Source organism: Seriola lalandi, unplaced genomic scaffold (assembly GCF_002814215.2).
Source record: "Seriola lalandi dorsalis isolate HSWRI2012SDOR001 ecotype SW California unplaced genomic scaffold, Sedor1 jcf7180002054559, whole genome shotgun sequence".
NCBI lineage: Eukaryota > Metazoa > Chordata > Actinopteri > Carangiformes > Carangidae > Seriola > Seriola lalandi.
The window spans coordinates 1,016,615-1,039,949 of record NW_019525112.1 but is presented as its reverse complement, the minus strand read 5'-3'; positions in this window follow the sequence as shown (position 1 = coordinate 1,039,949).

The window sequence follows — 23,335 nt, the reverse complement described above, 5'->3', positions numbered from 1 at the left end:
AATGCCAAAAAACGTCATAGTATAGTATGGCATAAAATGTCAAAAAAACATGATAGTATATTAAAGCATAAAAAGTCATGAAAAGGTCATATTATGGTAAGCCATCAAATGACATAATATAGTAAGACATAACAAGGCCCAAAAACATCATAGTATTGTTTGACATAAAAATGCCAAAAAACGTCATAGTATAGTATGGCATAAAATGTCAAAAAAAACATGATAGTATATTAAAGCATAAAAAGTCATGAAAAGGTCATATTATGGTAAGCCATCAAATGACATAGTATAATAAGACATAACAAGGCCCAAAAACATCATAGTATTGTTTGGCATAAAAATGCCAAAAAACGTCATAGTATAGTATGGCATAAAATGTCAAAAAGACATGATAGTATATTAAAGCATAAAAAGTCATGAAAAGATCATAGTATGGCAAGCCATAAGAGGAAATTATATTGTAAGTCATACAAAGTCATAAAAACGTCATAGTATAATAAGGCATAAAAGGCATAAAAACGACAAAGTATAGTGACGCATGAAACGGCATAAAAATGCCTTAGTATAATAAGTCATGAAAACGACATAGTATGTAAGTCATAAAACATAAAAAAACATGATAGTATATTAAGGCATAAAATGTCAAAAAACATCATAGTATAATAAGGCATAAAAGGTTATGAAAACGTCATAGTATATTAAGGCATAAAAAGTCATAAAAACGTCATAGTATAAGGCATAAAAGGCACATAGTTTATTGAGGCATAAAAACTCACACAAAACGACCTAGTATATTAAGGTCAATAACGACATAGTATACTAAGGCATGAAAACTCATAAAAACAACATAGTATAGTGACACATAAAATGGCATAAAAATGTCATAGTATAATAAGTCATAAAAACAACATAGTATACATAAAAAAAAAACAAAAAAACATTTAAAACATTAAAAAAACATTAGATTACATTATATTAGATTAGATTAACTTTATTTATCCCATCAATGGGAAATTAATTTACCACAGCAGAAAAATAAACATCTATAGAATAAACATCTATGGAAATATACAACATGATAGTATGGTGAGGTATCAAACTAAATTGTATACTAAGCCATAAAAATGCCAAATTAAGTCATAGAATAGTATGGCATAACATGTCAAAAAAACGTCATACTATATTAAGGCGTAAAAGGTCATAAAAACATCATATTATGATAAGGCATCAAATGACATAGTATAGACAGGCATAAAAAGTCATAAAAATGTCATAATATGGCATAAAAGGTAAAAAAAAAACATCATAGTATATTAAGATATAAAAGGCATAAAAACAACATAGTGTTACAAGGCATAAAAAGTCATAAAAACGACATAGTATAGTATGGCATAGAAATGACATAGTATAGTAAGTCAGAAAAGTCAGAAAAACTTCATAGTATAGTAAAGCATAAAAAGCCAAAAAAGGCATAAAATATCATTAAAAAGTCATAGTATAGCAAGGCATAGAATGTCATAAAAATGTCATAATATAGTTAGAAATGAAAATGTCAGAATATAGAAAGGCATAAAAGAGTCATAGTATAATAAGGAATAAAAACGTCATTGTATAGTAAGACATAAAAACGTCAAAAAATGTCATAGTATAGTAAGGCGTAAAAAGTCATAAAAACGTATAAAGTATAATAAGGAACAAAAATAAAAAAACATTATTGTATAATATGGCATCAACAAATCTAAAAATGTCATGCTGTAAAGCATAAAATGTCATAAAAAAGTCATAGTATAGTAGGCATAAAAGGTCATACTATGGTGAGGCATAAAATGCCGTAAACATTTGATAGTACAGTAAGGCATAAAAATTGTCATAGTATAGCAAGGCATAAAATGTCATAAAAATGTCATAGTATAATAAGTCTTTAATCCATCAAAAAATGGCATAGTAATTAAGGCATAACATGTCATAGTATCATAAGGCGTAGAATGTCATAAAAACATTGTATTATAGGAAGGCATAAAAAAGTAATCGAATAGCAAGGCATATAAAAATTAGCTAGTTTTGCAATTAAACTAATGTTCATGTCCTTGGACAGCAGGAGGAAACCAGAATACCCGCAGAGAATCCACGCGGGCACCTGGGGAGAACATGCAAAAATGTCACTGCATAGTAAGGCATAAAAAAGTCATAGTATAGTAAGGCATAAATGTCATAGTATAGTAAGGCATAAAAAGTCATAGTATAGTAAGGCATAAAAAGTCATCGTATAATAAGGCATAAAAAACGCCATGGTATAGTAATGGCATAAAAACTTAATTGTATATCAAGGCATAATAAATCAATTAGAGTTGCCAATCAACATACATGTCCTTGGACTGTGGGAGGAAGCCGGAGTAACCACAGAGAAGCCAGAAAGGCACAGGGGAGAACATGTAAACTCCACAAAGAAGGGTCCCAGGCCTGGGATTCTAACCCAAAACCTTTTCTCACAGACAGGCCTCCAGCCCCGTGATTCATTGGCGGAGGTACTAAAATTAATCACTCATTTTGTGCTTCATCTCATTATCTGTCTGACTGGTTGACAAAATGTTATTCTTAAAATTTATATTTGAACTGTTAATATATTTTTATGATAAGGGATGAAAGGAACTTACAGTATATATACAAATATAAGAACATGGTGAATTAAACGACATCAGTGACAAGTCAAAATAAAAGGTACATTTCTTTTTATTCGATGAAATTGCAACAGTATCAGATTAATGATGCAGCTGTAGTATGTAGCAATAGAACTCAATGCAAAAATTTCCATCCAAGCAGGGAAACAGCCACAGAGTTTGATGCAGCCTTGTAGTCATGCTGATGGAGAAATACTAAGACGCAAGCATGTAGAAAGGCAGAAAAACAAGGCAACACAATGACACAAATCACTTTTACACAGTAGCCTGCAGTTTATAGAGGTAGGCACAACAAGACAACCCAAAGAACAAATAAGAAAAAAGAAATACAAAGCATTTGAGGGAGTCTTTCTTTCAATAGACTCGTTTTTGAATGGAACATTTCATTAGACGATTTCAGTAGCTTAGCAACTAACTGTGATAAAAATGTAAATGACATCTCTTGTTTGTGACACTACGGTGGGATGTATGTTTCTTATGAGACATTGAACACTATTTGGAAGGGTTGGACAAATACAAGCAGTGGCAGTGTCCATTTACACAAACGTGTTTTTTGATAGATAGAGAGATAGAGAGATAGAGAGACTTCAATTCATTCCTTTCCTTGTTAAGACCTGTCTCCAGTGGTTGAAAGCAACCCTCTTGTATTCCCTCTATTTCTATCACTTCCTTACTTCTAGTGAAGCCAGCATGCTAACCAGCTTGCCCCAGCCATGATGATGATATGGTGAACAGAATATTAATTTTGCTCTCGTATTTAACCTCCAAATGCATTCAGATTAAACCATTATAATGCTTGAGGCCAACAAGTGTGTTTTCCCTTTTGTACAAGTTGGTACAGTTTTGTTTCACTGTATAAACACATAGCATCAACACAGTAAGTTAAGTAAAAGGAGAATAATGAAGCATATTGTTTTGCCTCCACTCAATAATGGCATATCATGTTAGTATGTCAGGCACGCTTGTGGCCTGAAAGGTGTACAGTACTGAAAAACTCAAAATATTCAAAATATTCAATACATTTAGAGGTTTGCACCTGGTTTATACTGAGGGAAAAGCCCTCTAACATACTGGCACTTATCTGTTCATGACTCAAATGATAGATCTGGACCACTAATGAATTTTGCTCATATATTAGGGGGAAAAGCCTTAGCACAAGAAAATTGGTGAATGCCGCAAATTGCCTTAAATGGCTCATACACACTAAGAATGAATCTTCTTCTGATTGGCTCTTGCATGCGGCACATTGACTTAATTTGAAATTATTTTTGGATCATTTTTGTTTCATCTGTACTCCAGCACACTCAGAAAAGAAGTACAGAAAAGAAGACTGATAACGGGAGGGAGATGACCATGTAAGACCTACAATAAAGGGACAGCAGAGCTGCGAAAAGGAAAAGGACATATAGGGGCTGATTGGTCAGTGACTCTTTCATCTGCTTTTACCTGATTGCCACATTAAAAGACAGGATGGAAAAAATGGACAGAGTGCCCCAAGGGCCATGGAAATAGACACATGAGTGAGTTTTAATGCACAGTGCAGCAATTTCACCGACATGATGGAGCTCTGCATAGATATCATAACCAAATGGCTAAAAGCTCAGAGAAGACTGGGCTCTCTTATTTTCCAAACCTACTACTTTAAAATCCATTAAGGAGCCAATGCATTTCCTTTCTAGAATATAGTAATTCTCCAGTGACTAAAGCTAACTTGCAAAATTAGTCTTTTTGAGGAATTTGATACGTACTCTTCAAAAATAAGTGCTAAAACAAATGCGAAGTGACTGTATAATGCAATACTATTTGAATTAAAATTTTAGCTTTCAAAGGCTGAAATTAAGCTTTTAATTATCAAGCTCTTAAAGATGAATGAATCAGTTATTTGACAACTTGTTTTGAAGGAACATACCCAAAGGAAGAATATCAACATATATGATAGAAAGGCTTCTCTGACTCAAGAAAACACTGGTATTAAGCATATCTTTATCTCTGAAAGACAGAAAAAAGAAACCCTTCATGGCAAGGTACATTGCAGAACAGAAGACAGTCAAACAGCAGCTGGCATGGGAACCTGGACCTGTGCTCTAAGTTGTCTTACAGTTTTACAATACTCACTCAGAAATGCAGGGCACATCTCAGTGGCCTTGAAAGCTTCATAAAAGTAGAGGAGCCCCAGAAGACAGAATACCTTACATAATGTTGGTTATTGAAAAACTTCTGCGAACTAAGACTTGAAATTATGTTCCATTTTTCCAAAACTGTAAATACAAATGCATGTAAAAACTAAACTTAATTTTACCATGTGCCCCTTGGAAATAAAATCTCATTATGTGAAAGGTGCCTTAACCTTAGCTAAATTAAACTATTAACCAATGGTACTGGACGATTAACGGGTGATTTGATTCAGTGGTCTATATCATCACATTATTGGTGAGCATAATTAATTTAGCCTACCTATCTTAATTACCAACATTATTATTTGTCATAGATGTGAAATTGCAGAGCAAAGGTAACCAATACTCTGCATTCATGGAAAGTGTTTTGATTTTGGAGCGGTGTGTGTGTGTGTGTGTGGGTGTGTGTGTGCACCTCTGTCAACTAAAGCCACACAAACTGTATACTGTTGGCTCTGGAAAAAAGCCTGATGTTCAGTTTTTGTTCTGTGTGCACAGAAAGTCTATCTAACATATGTAATTCTATTTCTTCATGAAGGAGGCTTCTTCTTATGTGGCATGATTTTTGAGAGAGAGATTAGAGCATGTTGGCAACCCTAACCAAAAATGGAAAATTATGTTATATTACAAGATTTCAGTGTTGAGGTTCAATTTCATTCCTGATTTTGCAAAGACATACTAACCTAAATTGGGAATTATTGCGTGTCTCCCTCTCCTCTCACACGGCGCGAGTGGAGAGGGAGAGATGCCGGCTCCTCTGAGCAGCATGCATGGGATTAAAATTACAATATAAGAGATTATTGGGTATTTCTCACTTTCCTCTCATGGTCTGAATAACACACTGCTGCACTGTGCTGCTGCTGCACTGTCATCTCGTCTTGTCTGCCCATGTCATGTGTCTTCTTTTCGCACGGCAACATTATCAGTTGTTAATTAGATTTTCACAGAATATAGACATGTGGCGAGAGAGTGTGTGAAAAGTGTCAATGCTTGAGAGTTGGCAGCCCTGTTGACTTTGATTCGGCTCCTTCGAAAAAAAAAGGATCATTGATGTATTGCAGGGACTGTATATGATATGATAATTGCATGATGTGGATGCATTTTCTCCACTTACTCTATTGCTCAGGCACATATGAATCAAATACAACAAACCATCAAATACACATACACTACAAAATAGCCATTGGTGAGATCAATTCAAAATACTGCTCTAGAAACCTGTTACTGCAACAAATAATGGCACTTATGGTTTCCCCCCAGAACAACCTCTTCACATGATGAACACAACGCAGAGTACAGCACTCCAAAGTTACAGTAGAGAGCAGTATGTAAATTACCAACCTGTGTTACTCTCTGAAGGTGGCTACTGTGAAGTGGATCAGATTTGGATGCACTTTTCCCAGCTTCTCTTGTTGACATACTGACAAGGACATATGGTCAACTAGAATTGCCCGAATCTCATCAAAAACTATTTGTCTCCTTGTCCTTCCCCTTCCTCTTTCTCTTCTCTTCCTCCTCCTCCTCCTCCTCCTCCTCCTCCTCCTCTCCTGTGTTCTCTTCCTCTACCTTTAATGATCCAAACAAGGGAATTCACCCATGGCCCCTTTACTCATCTATCCTGAGGTTTTGATTGGTGTGTGAACACTTTTGACTCTCAGTGTTTACACCTGGGGAATTGTGTGTTAATTGGGTTCCAGCTGTGATGCCTGGAGTTAATGATATTGAATGCCAGTTCTTTCTAAATGAGCACATGGGTGCAGGCAGTGATATATGAAGGGATTTGTGTGAGTTTTTTTTTTTTTTTTTTTTAACATTTCAACAAAGTTCAAAAAAATCTTAACACATTTGTGTCCGGGGGAATAGTTTTTATAGATTTGGGAGATGGCTCTTTTCTTTTGGTAACTGGTGTCATTATTTTGGATGTTTCGTTAATCCGAGTTATAGTAAATTAATCAGCAGTACTCCCTTAGTGATTTACCATATCTATATATAAAGGGTCACATCTTCCAGAGCAAGAAAGCACAAATTTTAACTCTTGTTTTGCTTTTATTTCTATCACTTCTTTTCTTCAACTGAGGTTAGCAGGCTTATCATCTAGCCCCGTTCCATCCCATCCCATAATAGTACTGTGTCCAGTTCCACATGAGAGGATGAATGAGGAGTGCTGATAAGAGGGCATATTCTAACCTCTTGTCTGAAGCTCTTTGCAATTGGCTATTATAACCACCACCACCCACAAGAAACACCCACGTTCGGCTGCAGGGAAAAATTACATATACCACCGTTGGCATTAGCTGCCTTCACCCCACTGCCCCAGCACACTGCTGCATAGAGGATGATAGCACATTCAACATTCATCATTTTTTATAGAAATATAAATAGTGTGATTTCACACCATGTTTAATCAAATTTCACAAGGAAAATAGAGTTATTCTCACTTCCTCTCAAGGATGAAGGCAAAACAAATAACAAATAACAAAATAAATTCAGCTTGGCACATTCCTGCACTTATTTGGTGGGGGCAATGACACCTAATTCGATTTCCACTAACCTAAAAGTACATTCATCTAAAAGTATTTGCTTGCTCAGGAAAACTGGACACATTGATTGTGCCTGAGCCCCCATGTCAGGTGATAGATTCTGACACCTTGGTCTCATGGGAGTTGTAGTTGTAGGATGCTACCAAATTCATGACGAGGCATGTGTTTCAAATTTCATGAGCAAGCTGTTGATGTTTTAAGTTCCACACAATTGGTCCACTACTCGATATACCAATAATATACCTATTCCAAGCCTTTTAATACGGCGATACTGCAGCACAGAAGTAGTGTTTTTATGTTACTGAGAAACTGCGAGTGCTGGGGACATAATGAACATACAGATTAGTTACATTAAAAGTATGATTTCCAGATAAAACTGTGATGTCTACCAAAAGAAAACCGTGCGACTCTCACTCTGAATTATATGGCACATGCTAACATGAGCTGTCTTGTTGGGGGAATACATTATAAGAACAATGAGGGACAGGAGGAGACCTGCAAATGATACATATAGGGGGCCTTTAGGTCATTTCATCATGCTAACAGGATATTGCCATGGCGAGAAGGGTAAAGTACATTAAAGTCATGGCTGCCATCATCAGAGACGTGCTGTAACGGAAAGGCTGATTAATAGGTCAATCAATAGTTTTCAGTCACTTTGAGGTCACAAGGTTCATGGAAGGTGACACTGGAGCTCAACCCTAAATAATGTGTCACCGAGGTTTCCATGCATTGAAGTCACTGTAAAATAAATGACCAACAAAATAAATAACTCTTCTTCTGTTTGATTTGCAATTACATTTTGAAAATCTGAGTCTTACTTTTTCATTAATTTAAATCAGTAAATCAATTAGTCATACTTCAGTTATTGTTTTCACTAGGAGGTACTGTATTTGGCCATGAGAGAGCAATATATTCCCCATGCACAACAGACAAGTTAACTGGAATAATTATTTTTGTGCTCTGACTTTATTTATTTCGTGCATTTTTTTAAAAATGCGAAGCATATGTAAAAGCACCTCCAAAATACTAAAGATGTTTTTTGTCCTTTTGCATTTGATTTCACTGCTTAGACAGCGACTGATACACAGAAGACCAAAGCTTTATAAATAGATGACTTTTGCCTTCACATTTCAGATAAAATGCTACTGAACACCATCAAAACATTTGACTCATTGTTCTATCAATGACAAACAGATAATGTAGAAAACTGAAAAACCAGGTGGTTTAGCTTTAGTACAGATAGTTCACCTACTTGTTCTTGTTTGTCTCTCCAAGGACATATAGTGTAGTTTGTGTTAAGGTACCCGAATTACAAAAACATGTACAAATGAAAACAATTTGAAATTGTTTTGGTGTGGAGGAAGTAAAGTCCTGTGGAGGGCAAACATTTCCTACTATGTGGGATGAAGTATATCAAATTTGAAACATATCAAACAAGGCTGACAGCAGCTGAATTCTCTATTTTATTTCCTCTGTCCGTGTTAGACCAGTTAAGCCAGGGTCAAGTTCCTTATTAGATAAGTCAAACTTTAAGGTTAAAAGATGAAAGATGACAAGTGGAACTTGGAACTCTTCATCTAGATGATTTGATTATGTGAAGCGAATACCAGCCAGCTGAATGGAGGTTGAATTAATTAGTGTCCAGAGAGGCATACATGTTTGTGTGCTTACATGCAGACACAAACACACACACACACACACACACACACACACACACACACACACACACACACACACACACACAAATCCAAATTTTGGTAAGAAATTCATCTAATCAAAATATTTAAAGGTAATTAGTGATGTGTCCTGCACCACATTCCCTAACGATGACTGATGGAGGGAAGGGAAGGGAAGGAAAGGAATAGGGAGGAATGAGCAAGTGCAATACTGCTGCATGTGTTCAACATCTTCTGTCTGCCTGTGGGATGCTGGTAAATTGCAGCAACAGAGCTGAATTCTAACATGCTAATCAAAAAGTGAGACTGTTTCCACCAAAGGGAAATCAGCTGTTAATTTAGCAGGAAGCAAAACATGGACAGACACCATAAACTCAGGCGAGCAGATACTCTTTGGTACATATTTGATGGCACAATGAAACTCTTGCATATCCAATATGTTTCAGTTTAAACAAGTGGCCTATTATGCTATATGGACTATCAATGGCAAGATAAATTAACTCAGTCTGTAGTTATAGTAAAGACCAGTCATGAATGTCACTGGCATGATGACTGAGCCAAGGTGTCATGTATTATTAAACATCTTTCATCTTTCATGCCTGAGGCAGAAAGCTTAATATATGCTTTCTGCCCCAGGCATGAAAGATCTCATCAACCTTCAATTAACCTTCCAGCTCTTCATATCCTCTGCCCCTTCCTCTTGTGCTTAGTGATGTAGATGACCCAAGGTTGTTTTTATAGTCACACTGTGGGTTGGCAACTCAGGTAATCAAATCTATCAGGATTAATTGCTGGCTTCCCCTCAGTGCCTAACACTGCAGGTGAAATCACTGTTTGAATACAACAGAAGAAAAAAGCAACAAGGATGATACCACCAGTTAAGGTGAAAGAGGTGTCTTTGTTTTTCATCCTTCTGCCTCTCCATTGTACCTCTGGAGTCAGCATTTTCCATTTCTAACCCATTAGACCTCACTTCCTGCCTCTGATTTGATTTGACTGCTGCAAGATTACACTTTCTCACTTTTCTGTTTTCATCCTTGATAGTTTGCATGGTGTCTGTGAGCTATAAAAATAAAAACACAAAACAAGACAGATAGAACAAGAGAACAAGATGGACATAACAATGATTTTTTAAAAAGTGTGTGAAATTGAGATTCATGTAATGCACATTTTCTGTATCAAACGCTTTAATATGCTATGGAAATCTGAGAATATGGAGATCATAATAAAGAACACTGTAAGTGGCAATATGTAAGTATTTTAAATTGAAAAATTTAAAGATTAAGATTACTCCACTCTTTCCTCAAGCTCAGCTATTGATCGTGCCACTCTAGCTGCTCTCCTTTTCGTTCCTTGACCTCTCATGGCCCCTCCTCCAGTCCTCCAGTCCTGCAACCACTGCATCTTTCTCACTAACTGGGCACATCAGATGTGAAATCATCATCATCAGTCTTACAACAACTGAAGAAAACAGCCTACCAGTTACATAATGAGATTTAAAGGTAAACCTGTGCGGAAAACATTATTCCCCAATCCATGCAGGTTTGGTATCTTGAACTGGCATCAAAAACTGCCCTATTCTGAGATAAGATTTACGGTATTCAAGCTAATGTTAGCTCTACCATTAGTTTGATATTTGTTTTTGTGTGAAATATCATGACAACCATTTTCATGCTTTGCCGTATTTGGTTAAGACATTTGTGGTCTCCAGAGGTTTAATTCCATTAATTATTTTGTGCTTTTTCACTGATTACCCTCGTACTTTACAAGTAGACAAGCTAGCAAGGCTACCAAAAGTAGCCTACTGATGCCTTCAGCTGTTGACCCTTACCATGCATGTCATAGCAGTCCCCAGATTTAGGCATTTATCCTTATTACCTTGACACAACCATAGACAGCTGGTCAGGTTTCATTATGGATGATGACTGGATGCATGCAGTCGCTCATCTGGGCCAGTGTCAGATCATCATTCACAGATCGGGCTAACATTGATCCAACGTAGTACACATTCAATTTAATCTGGACATCAGCAGGAAGGCGTGCCATGTGGTCAACCATGACCACATGTTCATTAATGTAACCATGACAACAAAGGTCCCCTAATGTAACAAAGTAGCAATTTTACACAAACTGTGCTGTTTCAGTAAACATTATCAAGTTGTTTTTGTGCCAAAACCTAATCAAACTTTAACCACAGAGTCCTCAGGATCGACACTTTCTGAACAAGAACAACAGAAAAACACAGAAATGAAAGTTATATCCACTCTGAATTTAATCTATTCTAGTGTCCATTGCTTCATGACAACAATCCCACCACCTGGTGGAGTATAATGAACAGATTTAAAGCCTAGGTGGTTAAATAAAAAGACATCTTAGTCTGAGTCTGTACTGAGAGACCTTCTGCACTGTTGTGCTGATGAAAACACCAAATTAATCCCTGCTCTGTCATTCTGGTCTTTGAGCCTGAAAGCCAGAGTAAAAAAAGCAAAAACAATTACTCTGGAGGCTCCTTGCTTCTCCTCTGCGTAACCATGCCATTTTTTTAATTTAATTTTTAAATTTAAAATTCAAAGGCAAACACAGCTGTTTAAATGCTAATATCCTGTAAATGTAAATGTAAATGTGCTTATTCTGTGCTATGATTTGATGGTGTGATATGACATCATGTGACTGCGTCAGAAAAAAAACATCTCAAGAGATAAAATTTTAAAACTACAATGAAATAATTGAATATTTCTGTGATAGAGGGATGAATTTACTGTTTAAACTTATGATGGCATGGTTACTTGGGATGTCCTAGGTGATCCAGGCACCTGCCATGGAGACTTAAAGTAACACAAGCCTCTGATTTCTGTCTTTACCCAACACATAACAATAGCCTGGCCTTGGAACCTCTCATCAGCCTCTGATGAAAAACACTGACGGTAACACCGCAGGCTTTGATGAGGACGGGAAAAGTGACAAAGTTTCCACTCCTGGGTGGATAAGTGCGTGACACAGACAACGCTCAGCCTTGATGGGTAGGCGTCCACCCACAGCAGCTCTACTGATTGGAATCCCCTGTTGACGCACTGATCTGCCAGGGCTTAACTGGTGGCTCAATGCTACCAGTAGAAGGAAGAGGAACAGGTCCAGGAGGCTTTACCCACGGTGCCCTTTGCATTCTGCTCACAATCCCACACATCAAACAGTATATATATACAGATATGTGTGCCCACACACATACAGTACAAGGAAGATGTTCATAAACTAGCAGAAAGAGAGCGAATGACTCAGACACAGAAAAGCAAAGAATGAACAAAGTACATCTATTCGTATTTACACAAAAGAATGACTAAGAAGGAGAGAGAGCAAGAGAAAGTATATAATCTTATCAAGATAAAAAAATAATTTGATTCTCAAAATATAAAAAATATTCAAATCTATCTGCCACAGATGACGCCAGGCTGACTGCACCAGGCCACTTGGATTTGTGATGACAATTGAACAGCAGGGAGCCTATAATGCACGTGATTTATGTGTCAAACAAAAACCTTAAATCTAGCATTGGTGTAATGAATTGAATGTTTTGAGGCTGTATGTGAAAAGACCTAGTTGAGGAGAAAGCCAAGCTGTGTTTCCAGCAGTGATATTTAGAAGGTCCAGGACGGGGAGCACTACACTTTGAGCACAGTAGGGCTCAAAGCAAATACACTCGCTGCTATTTTTACTCACCAAGCCGCTTAGAAGTATTTCATAACATCAGTTCATATTTTTACGCCACTGAGCAAACATCTGTTTTGATTCAGTTGGTTCTGAGGATGAGCAGTCTAGGGTGGAGGGTCATACGTTTGTCTGCCAAAATGTTTCACTAGCTTTTTTCCTCTTTGGATTTTAACAGAGCTGTTGTGAAAAATTACAAAAACATGAAGAAAAGGCCCCAAACAGATTATGATGGAAAGCAGTCATAATGTTATTAGTTAAATGTGGTTTTGACTAGTTAAAAATATTGATGTATCAAGCTAGCTATTTACCCATTCACCAAAAAAACAGAGCAACATGGGGATAAGTCCTCTTAATATCTGGGATCCTTAGCTTGCTCGAAATTGAACTTCTTTACCAGCTACTTGAGCTTTTGTGATGGGCAAGAAACACACACTCGACATGAGAGAAGCTCTGCATGGTTTTACAGAGCAGGTATAAGAGCCAGTGGATCAACCATTTGAACCAGCAAACCAAAACAAGTTTTGGTTGCCCAAAGCAACAGAAACCTGCAAAGTGGATATTGATTGTCAGTGGGATTTGCAGTACTAGCAAGACTTACAGGGTTATTGTTATTCTTGTAGTTAATTAATTCAGGATAAATATGGATTTGTTTCAATTAACTTTAGCTATAATCTGAGAAAACTAACATCAGAAAGTAACATTTATATATCAACAAATTGTATTTATTCAGGCAGGTGATTGTACATATGACTCTCCTCCACTGAATTTCTAGTAGACTACACATGATACACAGCTTGTTTAAATTTAGCTTATATAAGTGAATTTTTAAAAATTTTTTATGCAAGACTTGAAGTAACCACCAGTCAACACAAGTGCTTCTGTTATAAAACAGGTTCTAATTCACCCAGATAACTTCAAAGAGTAAAAAACAAAACACATACTGAGGAGTTTGGGGTTGAACAGCAGCTAAACACAGCAATAAATGTTATTAAAAGACTAAAGATACTGTCTGAGGTTACATGAAGACATTCAATCTGAGTTTTAACCTCTTTTGTGTTTAGTGTCCATTGCCTTTTGACAAAAATCTCACCACCTAGAGGGATATAATAAATAGACTTAAAGCCTAGGTGGCTAAATAAAACAGCTTAGAAGATTTCTGGCATTCAGAGTCTATACTGACAGGCCCTCTGCACTGCTGATGAAAACACCAAATTAATCCCTGCTCTGCCATTCTGGTCTTTCAGCCTGAAAGCCTCCAAAATCCTCTTTTACAATCACATTAGCCCATCCAGCGGAGCAGGCCACAGGTTAAGCAGCTAGGTGTTTGTAAAGTATCTAATGTGAAACCCAATATTTGCTTCATGCAGTGGGTTTGACACGGTTTTCTTCGATTTAGTGATCCAAAAGATTTTTTTGAGTAATTATTAATTAAGAGCTGATCAGACCCAACTGCTGTTGAAATTTGTGTGTTTAAACTCACAATGCTGATCTGATTCCTAAATAATTGGATGTATCTTGTCTTTGAGGCACGCAGTATATTATTTACCAATGTAATTCATACAAGCTTCAACACATCTTCCCGGAGTCTTCACTCTTCTCTGTTAATTCTCCCATTTGGCGGGAAACTTTACTCTTTTTAGTGACAAAATGTGAGACATCAGGATTTGTAGGAGAATTTTACATCTGACTAAAGTCAGTGCTGTGTTGATGATGCTTGCCCTGACATCACCTTCACATGGGATCAACCGTTCATTCAACTGTTCATGCTAATCTTTGAGCAAGCCATTTCTTCATCACCACTTGTTGCTCTTTGCTCCCGATTGCTGTCACAGCACTGCCAGACTCAACTGTCACACAGAGAGACAGCGTTACTGGCTGTGCTGATATGTCATGAACATACAACACCCACAAGATGATGCATACAGCTCAGTCTGAGTCAGAGCAAACGACTGTTGATGCTCCAGACTCAAATGAAAACTGAATTCTGACAGTGTGAAAACACGTATTGCGAGTTTATGTGATTACAGTCACATTTTAAAGTGTGTCATGCTCAGTACAGCACATGCCTGACAGACCTGGATAGGTTTGAAACATGTTTAAGATCCATGACATTAAAAGAGAAAAAGCTAAACTAAAACAAGTTAAACTGAACACAATCAAGTGAAGAGTGAAAGTGTTTTCAGTGACTCTGGTGGATTAAACCTCCGCTCACATTGATGTTTGGCTGAGCTATGCTAGGAAGTACGTAAAAGCATCAAATTCAATAAACTAATAGGGATGATATTAAAGATAAATGTTCTGCAATGTTGTAGAACATCACAGTGAAAGCTTCACACAGTAAAAACAGTATGTGTGGAGAAGAGGATGAAATATGCCGACATTTCAGATTGTGCAGACTTTGTTAAATGCATTTGACCGATTACTAATACAATTACTAATTACCGCTACAGATGCATGTGTTTACTCGTTGATTTAGTCAATAGTATAGAGCTGTAACAACGGAGGGATTAAAAGGGGAAAGGGGAGTGCGGCTGCGTATTTGTGTGGCCCAGATTTTCGTGCTATGCCACCGGACACATATTGCACATGCACTTACATGTCTTTTGTATGTTCTCCACTGAAACACCACTGAAAGTTCATGCATTCCACTGTATGCTCACAGAATGCATTAGCTTCGTTTTTAAAACACCTTCTTCACACATTATTACACGTAATATATTTGTGTAGCAGCTGTGTTTGGTGTGTGTAACCAAAGGGTTACATGTAATCGATGGCAAATGTCCACCTGAGTTACACATGGGCACACTGTGTAGCATATTTAAAAACCACTTCTACTAAGAGCCTCCGAGAAGAGCCCACATTTTGATTCACAGACCATTTCCAAATACATAAAGGGTAGTGTCAGACTAACCTTGAGGACACCATAGCTGGTAGAATCAGATAATATCATTCTACTGATGCCAATGCAATTGCCAGCAGGTAATGCCAGTAAGATAACGATATCAAAAACATCATACAGCAGGAAAAAATGGCAAAAATTGCTGCCTGCCAAGGTGATGTATGGGAAGAAAAGTAAAAGACCCAATCAACCTGATTGATCCAAACATAAGAGCTTTGTTTACGCAACTGCATTCAGGAGATCCTCTGCTTTCTCTATATTAGATTTTTTTTGCATTAAGAAAAGGCTAATGCATCACTTTCATGGTTCTTGACTTCAGGGACATACAAGTGAAGCAGAATAACTAGGTTTTTGGTATCTGTCTCTCTGTGTGATGTCATTGTATTTGTTTGTCTTCACATTATTCTGCCACCAAAATTTATTTTCAGTTCAACTTTTATTTATTTATTTTTTGCTAGTTACAACTACTACGTGCACAGTTCTATAGAAGGTTAACTGACATTGTTATATCCTCATTTTTGTCAGCTCTATGACCAAACAAATATCTTTTATCAAAGACACTCAAGATATTAGTTGTCTGAGTTTAAAATGTGTTGCTGATATAACAATTACTCTGATAATGCTATGGTAAAGGTTTGGATAGGTTAAGAAATTAACTGACACAATATTTATTGTTTTTTAGCTTTCTTAACTTTGTCATTTTTTACAGTGTGGCTTATTTTGCAGTGCTCACGAGTAGACATTTAATCTCACCTAATTCTTATGTTATTTAACGATTCTTTATGGAGTTTTTTTTTTTTTGTTTAATCTATTTTGAAAGTGTCGGTATATATATATACATAAAGTACCATCACCATTATGGATCACACTCTGCCTATAGGATACAGTGCAGATACACTGACACATCCACAGAGTACATGAATTTCTTAGTACACACCGTTATATTCCTTGTCATGCTCACTCTTTCCTGTATACCTTTCATGACTCAATTTAAGGTGAAGGTTCAACCTTTGCTAATGAGTTAAACGGGGTCAGTCATGCCACCCCATGATTAAGATAATATCCTGTTATCAACTATGTGAAGTCTATAAGTCTGAAAAGTGCATAAATGTGATGTTTATACAAGTGTAATGGTTTTGTATGGGAAGGGTTACACTGAAAAGAAGTCCTGTGACAGATGAGGGTAAAAAACATTTTCATCATAAACGTTCATGACAGAGCAACCATTAGATTCATGACTGATTGTTTCATTTCCTATTGTAATGGCTACTCATACCCTTGCGTGGTATGTTATTTACAGTATGTGATTCATTGTTAGAGACACTTCCCCTGAGGCCACAGACGTTGATCACTTCTGAGGCAGCCATCCCTTAGGTGTGTTCCGGGGTAGACACAGTGTATAACCTGCACACAGTATGAGAGCTGCAGCTTTGGCTAATGAACTCCAGGCATGCAATCAAGCTCCCAGCTATCGGTGAATCGCTTGTATTGACCATTACATTTAAACAAATTCAGTTTTCAGGTTTCTTCAGGTTGTTTTCTGAATTGGTACGCAAGGCCCTGAGAGGAAAACATGTCAGTGTCCACATTGCAAAACATAAGATACTCTGTCAGAGTTCCTCAGAATAGGGAGTGAGTCACAGTGTTGCTATCAGAGGATAGGGAAACTAGTTGGCTGTTGTGGGACTCAGAGTAGAGGATCATTTATTAGACCCATGAAGACCCACGATGTGTCAAGTTCAGACATTGTTCTGACTGTCTTTTGTGTTGACAGGAGTTATCAGCGGTAAACATGAACTTTTCAAGCAGGATTAGTGATTAGCTTTTCATTTTCATGTTGCTGCATTTATTAAAGCTGTTGTGAAGTCAAAGGTTCCCCATGCAGTGAAGGCTCAGTCTGTGTTGCAAGACTTTAAATTTTGTTTCCCCTCAAATTAAAATTGCATATTTAGAATTACCAATCCAAATTAATATAAGAAACAAACTGGGGAGTAGTGAACTAGCCCAGTGATGCAGTCAACCAGATGGGAAGTGGATAAAAAAAAGTAGCTCTTCATTAAACGAACGAGAGAGTCAAGCTTATTAGAAAAAAAAAAAACACTGTACTGTGGTTTGTAATCTGTGAGGAAGGATTTTCTAACTCCAACTGCTCTGACCGCATCACTGGTTGCAAATTATATTAATTATTTGTTCTATATTTCCTCATTAGTCGGTGTAGTTTGTTTCTGCGTATACATCCCACAATAAGCCTTTTTTCACAGCAGACATTTTCACTAGACATAGTAGGTTGTCAAGATCCCAATTTTGCATACAAAAATAAATATGCATTCATATTTTTTTTCTGCACTGCGGAAACAATGTTATGCAAATCTCTCTGTGAATGTTCCTGGTCAATTTATTGTAGACACCATCAGTGTGGCTGATGTCTGCAGCAGATGGCATTAGAAACAGATGCTATCAGTCAGGGTTCAACTCCATTTGGGTCTAATCACTGATGCCCTATGTGACCTGTGTACATGTGTGCATGTGGGGATGCATGTATTTATGTGTGTGTGTGTGTGTGTGTGTGTGTGTGTGTGTGTGTGATAGAGAGAGAGAGAGAGAGAGATAGACAGACAGACAGACATTTGAGTATGTGTGTGAGTGAGTTTAATCCCTCTACTCCTGTTTAAACAACTAAAAACTGCTTATTACTTCTGCATGGAGAAGTGTTTCTGTTTGTTTGCTGTTTGTATATGTGTGTGTATGTGTGTCCAGGATTAGTGAGTCCTAAAAGAAGCCATCCCAAAGCAGAGAGCTAGGCAGATGACAATATTTTACCCCATTACACAGTAACTCTTAAATCATCATCCCATCTGTGTGGCCGGTGACCTCTACATTGAGCATGATAGAGCGCGCACATTCACTTGTGTGCTAGCTTAGCTAAAGTGTAACAGCGATAACATTTACTGCAGCTCGACATCAGTCTTATATTGTCTTGTTCACTGAAGAGCATTTTAGCAAGAAAAAGTCAAGAGACACTTAAAAAGCAGAATGAAATTTGATTCAGTGGTCTCGCTCTGTGATCTTTCACATGTTAATGTATTCATTTGTCACCCAAAAGTGACAAGTCTGCAACATCTAAGTAATTGGACAAAGCTTTTTATCCGCGCTTTGAAGATTTTAACTCAAAGAAGGCGCACGGCCTTACTAGGTGAGGAGAATTTGATGGTATGTGGCTCCACTCTCCATTATGTCACAATGACATGCAAATATTTTTGAGAACAGCATCTGAACTCAGCTGTGCATGGCTAAAATTCAAGTCCGACAAAAAGGCTTAACACTGGTAATACATTAAACTTATGGGAGAGAGTGCAGTTACTGACCTATTGGTTGAAACTATGCATTTTCCCCATGCATTCATGCATTATCCATCCATCCATCCATCCATCCAACCATCCATCCATCCATCCATCCATCCAGTCTTCAAATGGAGCACGGTGGAAGAATTTATACCGTGATTTATGCTCATCATTTGCTCATTTATAGTCTTGTCTCTGTCAAAAATGAGTAAGATTTCAGATCTGAAATGACACAAAAAAAAACAAAAAACAGTGTGACCAGTCTTCAAGACAAGTCTATAAGAAGCTCTTATTGCACATTAGACCTTCAGACCAGCTCTTTGAAGTGCTGCCATGGTGATGAGATGATGGGGATGAGGAATGGCACTTGGTTGTACGTGTGTGTGTGTGTGTGTGTGTGTGTGTGGTGTGGAGGATATGCATAATCCATATTTAGATGTCTGCAGAAAAAAATGTATGATGAAAATAGACACCTCCTGTCAAAATTTACAATTTTGGAATACTTGCTCCTCTTCATGGTCTCCTCACCCTTGGTTTCCTCACACCACATCTATAATGTATGATGCAACATCTATTCATCAATGGATTCCACAAATAACATGTTGGACTGGTGGGGTGTTCCTGCTGCATGTGTTTCAAACTGTTTTGGATGTGAAGATGTAGAAGGACTCAATAAGACAGTTAAGTGTTTGTCTATGGCAACTACTCCTTCAATTACAATATCACTTTTTAAAAAATATACTTTATATATTTATTTTCACATATACACAAATAGAAGATAGAAGATAAAATGGAAGGTACCTTTTACACAGCAAGGATATTATTTCCTCCTGCTTCAAATCTTTTGCCCAGCTTTGTTTGCTCAATCTGGATCTCTGCACCTATAATGCACAGACATTCAGTTGAGCTCAACACAGGGTAAGACATAGAATAAGCATATTTCCCACTGTGATTTAGTGTTTCATTACATGTGCTGTTAGTCACAGCAACGGTAGTCATGGGAAACAAGAACTGTGAATGGAAAAATTGCTCCATTCATTTAATTGCCTGTAAATATCAGCATACCTAGACTGAATACAAATAAGCTTTACCCTAATAAACTCTTTAACAGCACAAAGAAATAAACGGTAGCTAAGACAGTGCAAGTGTGCGTGTGCGTCTCCCACAGTGTGTGCTACCAGACAGTCTGAGGTCAGCGAGTAGCTAAGTCGTAGTAGTATGTTGGAGCTGTAGTGTGTTTAATTGTGCTTTGAATTATGACATCATTCTCCTTGCTGTTTACTGCATTAAAAATATAAGGCGCTGTTTTGGTTTGGGCATTGCATCAGGCACTGCTGAGGTGATGAAATACCACACAATTCAGGAAGTCCAGTTTGAATACAGCATTCAGAAATCTGAAAGTCTATCAGAGGCTTAAACCTCGTGGAGCTGTTTATAATATAGCGGGACATGAGTTTACAACTCTGGAAAGTCATGGCAACAATTTCACCTTTGCTGAGGCAAATAGTAGAATTCACACTACAAAGTAATCTACCAGCAATGTGCTGATGATGATCCTAATCAGTTTGGTGGTGTTCAAATAAAAGGTTTGTTTGATTTGGCTTGACCGTCAGTTCAGTGAGTAGAGGGCACAACACACACACAGCACCATCCATTCGCATACATGCTCTTTGATGTAGCTTGCGACAGATGCTGTACTGTTGAAAACCTGTATCTCCTCTCACATTCTCCATCCTGAGACCCAACCGCAAGGTTGCTTATAGTTTCTATCATTTGCAGGCTCACAGCAGCTCCATGGAGGAAGTCAGGTGCTTATGCTTAGATTGCATAATACTGAGTCATGTTGCTGTTGCATGATGGAGGACAAATGCAGGGCATGTAAACGTCTCCAGCATTATATTTCCTCTTTACAGTCTTGGACCATAGACAACTGTATACTCTATGGTGCCTGTGTATCAAATGCATATTATGTTATTTCACATTATTATAAATTCCATATTCCAATCGCAGAAATGATAGACTGCTGAACTTGGAGACAGTAATTCTCATGGTAGCTCTTTGGACTTAACTTATTAAGGTCATAACATTTAGCTGCCAGTGGTAGATTCCCTCTTCTTCCTTGGCAAAAATCCAGGGAGACCTACAGAATGGATGCACCTCATTAATAATTGAGGGACAATAAGAAACAATTAGTGTGTAATTAGGCTTCTCTGCCCTGACTGACGCTTGCCACAAAGCCACTAACACTGTTGTAAGCAACATTCACAACCCAGTACCCAACTCTGCTCATCTAATCAACTATGCTCAAGCATCTGTTTAATTTTGCCTCATCCATTAAGCCCTTAACAGTGACCAAACTGTTGCTCATGGATTGGGAACAGTGCAGCACAATAAATAGCTTCATTTCTTTTCCGTCAGCAGTGATGTGAACGACACTGGTCTGTCTGATGTGTTGAATTTCCACTGAGGCAGATCATCTCCTTAAATCCCTGTAGTCCTATGCTACTTTCCTCCCCTCCCTCTTGTTATAAAATCTGAACACACACAGTACACACACACTCCGCTGCAAAAACAAGCAAGAAAAAAAAAATAAAAATAGGATGTGCCAGAGACTTGGCTTAAAAACTGTTACGAGGGGCAGTTACATAAGGACTTCAGAAGCTTTAACTTTGTGAAATATTTAAACAGGCTGACATTTCTCAACTGTTCTCACAACAGAAGCCTACACACACAAAAACACAGTAGCAGCACCTCCATGAGACTACAGTAAGTAATTGATACTAAATTAAAACTGGGGGTGGTGAAAGAGTGATTTTTCATGTCAGATGCTTATTCATTTCTGTTATTCCTACAGTTTCTGTAACACCTGCAAAGCTCCCAGCAGAGCTGACAAATGTCTGTTCTCTGCGGATTAGCCTACAAGCGATCAGCAGCATGCAGGCTGGTGGAAAGAAGAAAAAAAGAAAACATGGCTCAGTTGAGCCAAGCTCATCTCGGCTCAGCTTGGTTCAGTGGTTTGGCTTGCCACACAGCCTGGTTTTTTGCTTCTTGGTTCAAGGATTGTTTGGGATTTGAAGCAAGAACAAACATGCAAAGATATGAAAAACAATGCTGTATAACCCATTTTTTTGTTTCCAAGGGACACATTGTCTATATAATACTTTTTTACACCTTATTACAACAGATCAATCTAAAATTTCTGTTATGTTTCCTTTTATGCCTGCATACTACTGACCCCTGTTGGTGAGTAAATGGCAGTACAGAGTTGAACATTCAAGAGCTCCAGGAGTACAACAATCATAGTACAAATTTTTATGTCATTTAAGTACAAATACTTGTACTGTAGTAATGTCATTGATAGAGGATTTCAAAATCAGCATGACAGCCCTACTACTGCTTAAATTCCATCAGAAGTGCTGAGTGCCAGTATTATAACAATCAATTATTCCCTATAAAAAAAAACACAGCCTTTTCATAGCCCACACGCACACACATCCAGACTGTGGGCTGAATGACAGGTGGAATATTGGATGCTGACTATTGGCAGGCTAGTTGAGGATTAGTCAGATGAGCACTTCATCCCCCCAACAAGCTGAAATAGAAATGAGGACTTAATCCGAGGTGGAAGGGCCACTGGCACAGAGTGGAAGAAGAACGAGAATATGCAATTTGGCATTGTTCTTCTGTTTTATAATCCACCATTACAGTAGCACTGGGGGTTGAGCCTGTTATAGAGCACCACCAGTGGAAAATACAGTTTAGGCAGCCCATCTCACTGACAGTCGTTTAATCCACATAAGGTGTCGTAATAGATGGTCCACAAAAAGTATGAATGGAACTGCCTTGGCTTCACTTTTCACACATTACGCTAACTCCGGAGACTCACTGACTCGCTTCATAATGTTTGTGATGCGCGATAAAGACTACCTGAAAACAAAACATCAACATAACTTGCCCAAAGGTAACCAAACCAAAACACATGAACCAAGCTCCCCATCTAAGAAAAACCAAGAGAAAAAGCGATCAGAAAGAAAAAGGCAGTGCACCCCTACTAACTCCCCAACTATCATAAGACAATGGCGGATAAAAAAAAGTGTAGTCGGTCGGGAGTGTCGGAGGAAGTAGGCCTCTCCTCTAGCTGCTCGGCCGCGCCATCTTGGCTCTTTAAATCTTGGTGGACATCTGAGAGGAGCCAATCAGCTGCCATCGTGAAAGCTGCGCCCCAATCACCGTCTGGTTTCACCACACGTTCATTTGCATACGCTCACATAACGCCACCATTCAAAAAACAAAAAGAATAGTATACGACCGAAGTCGTA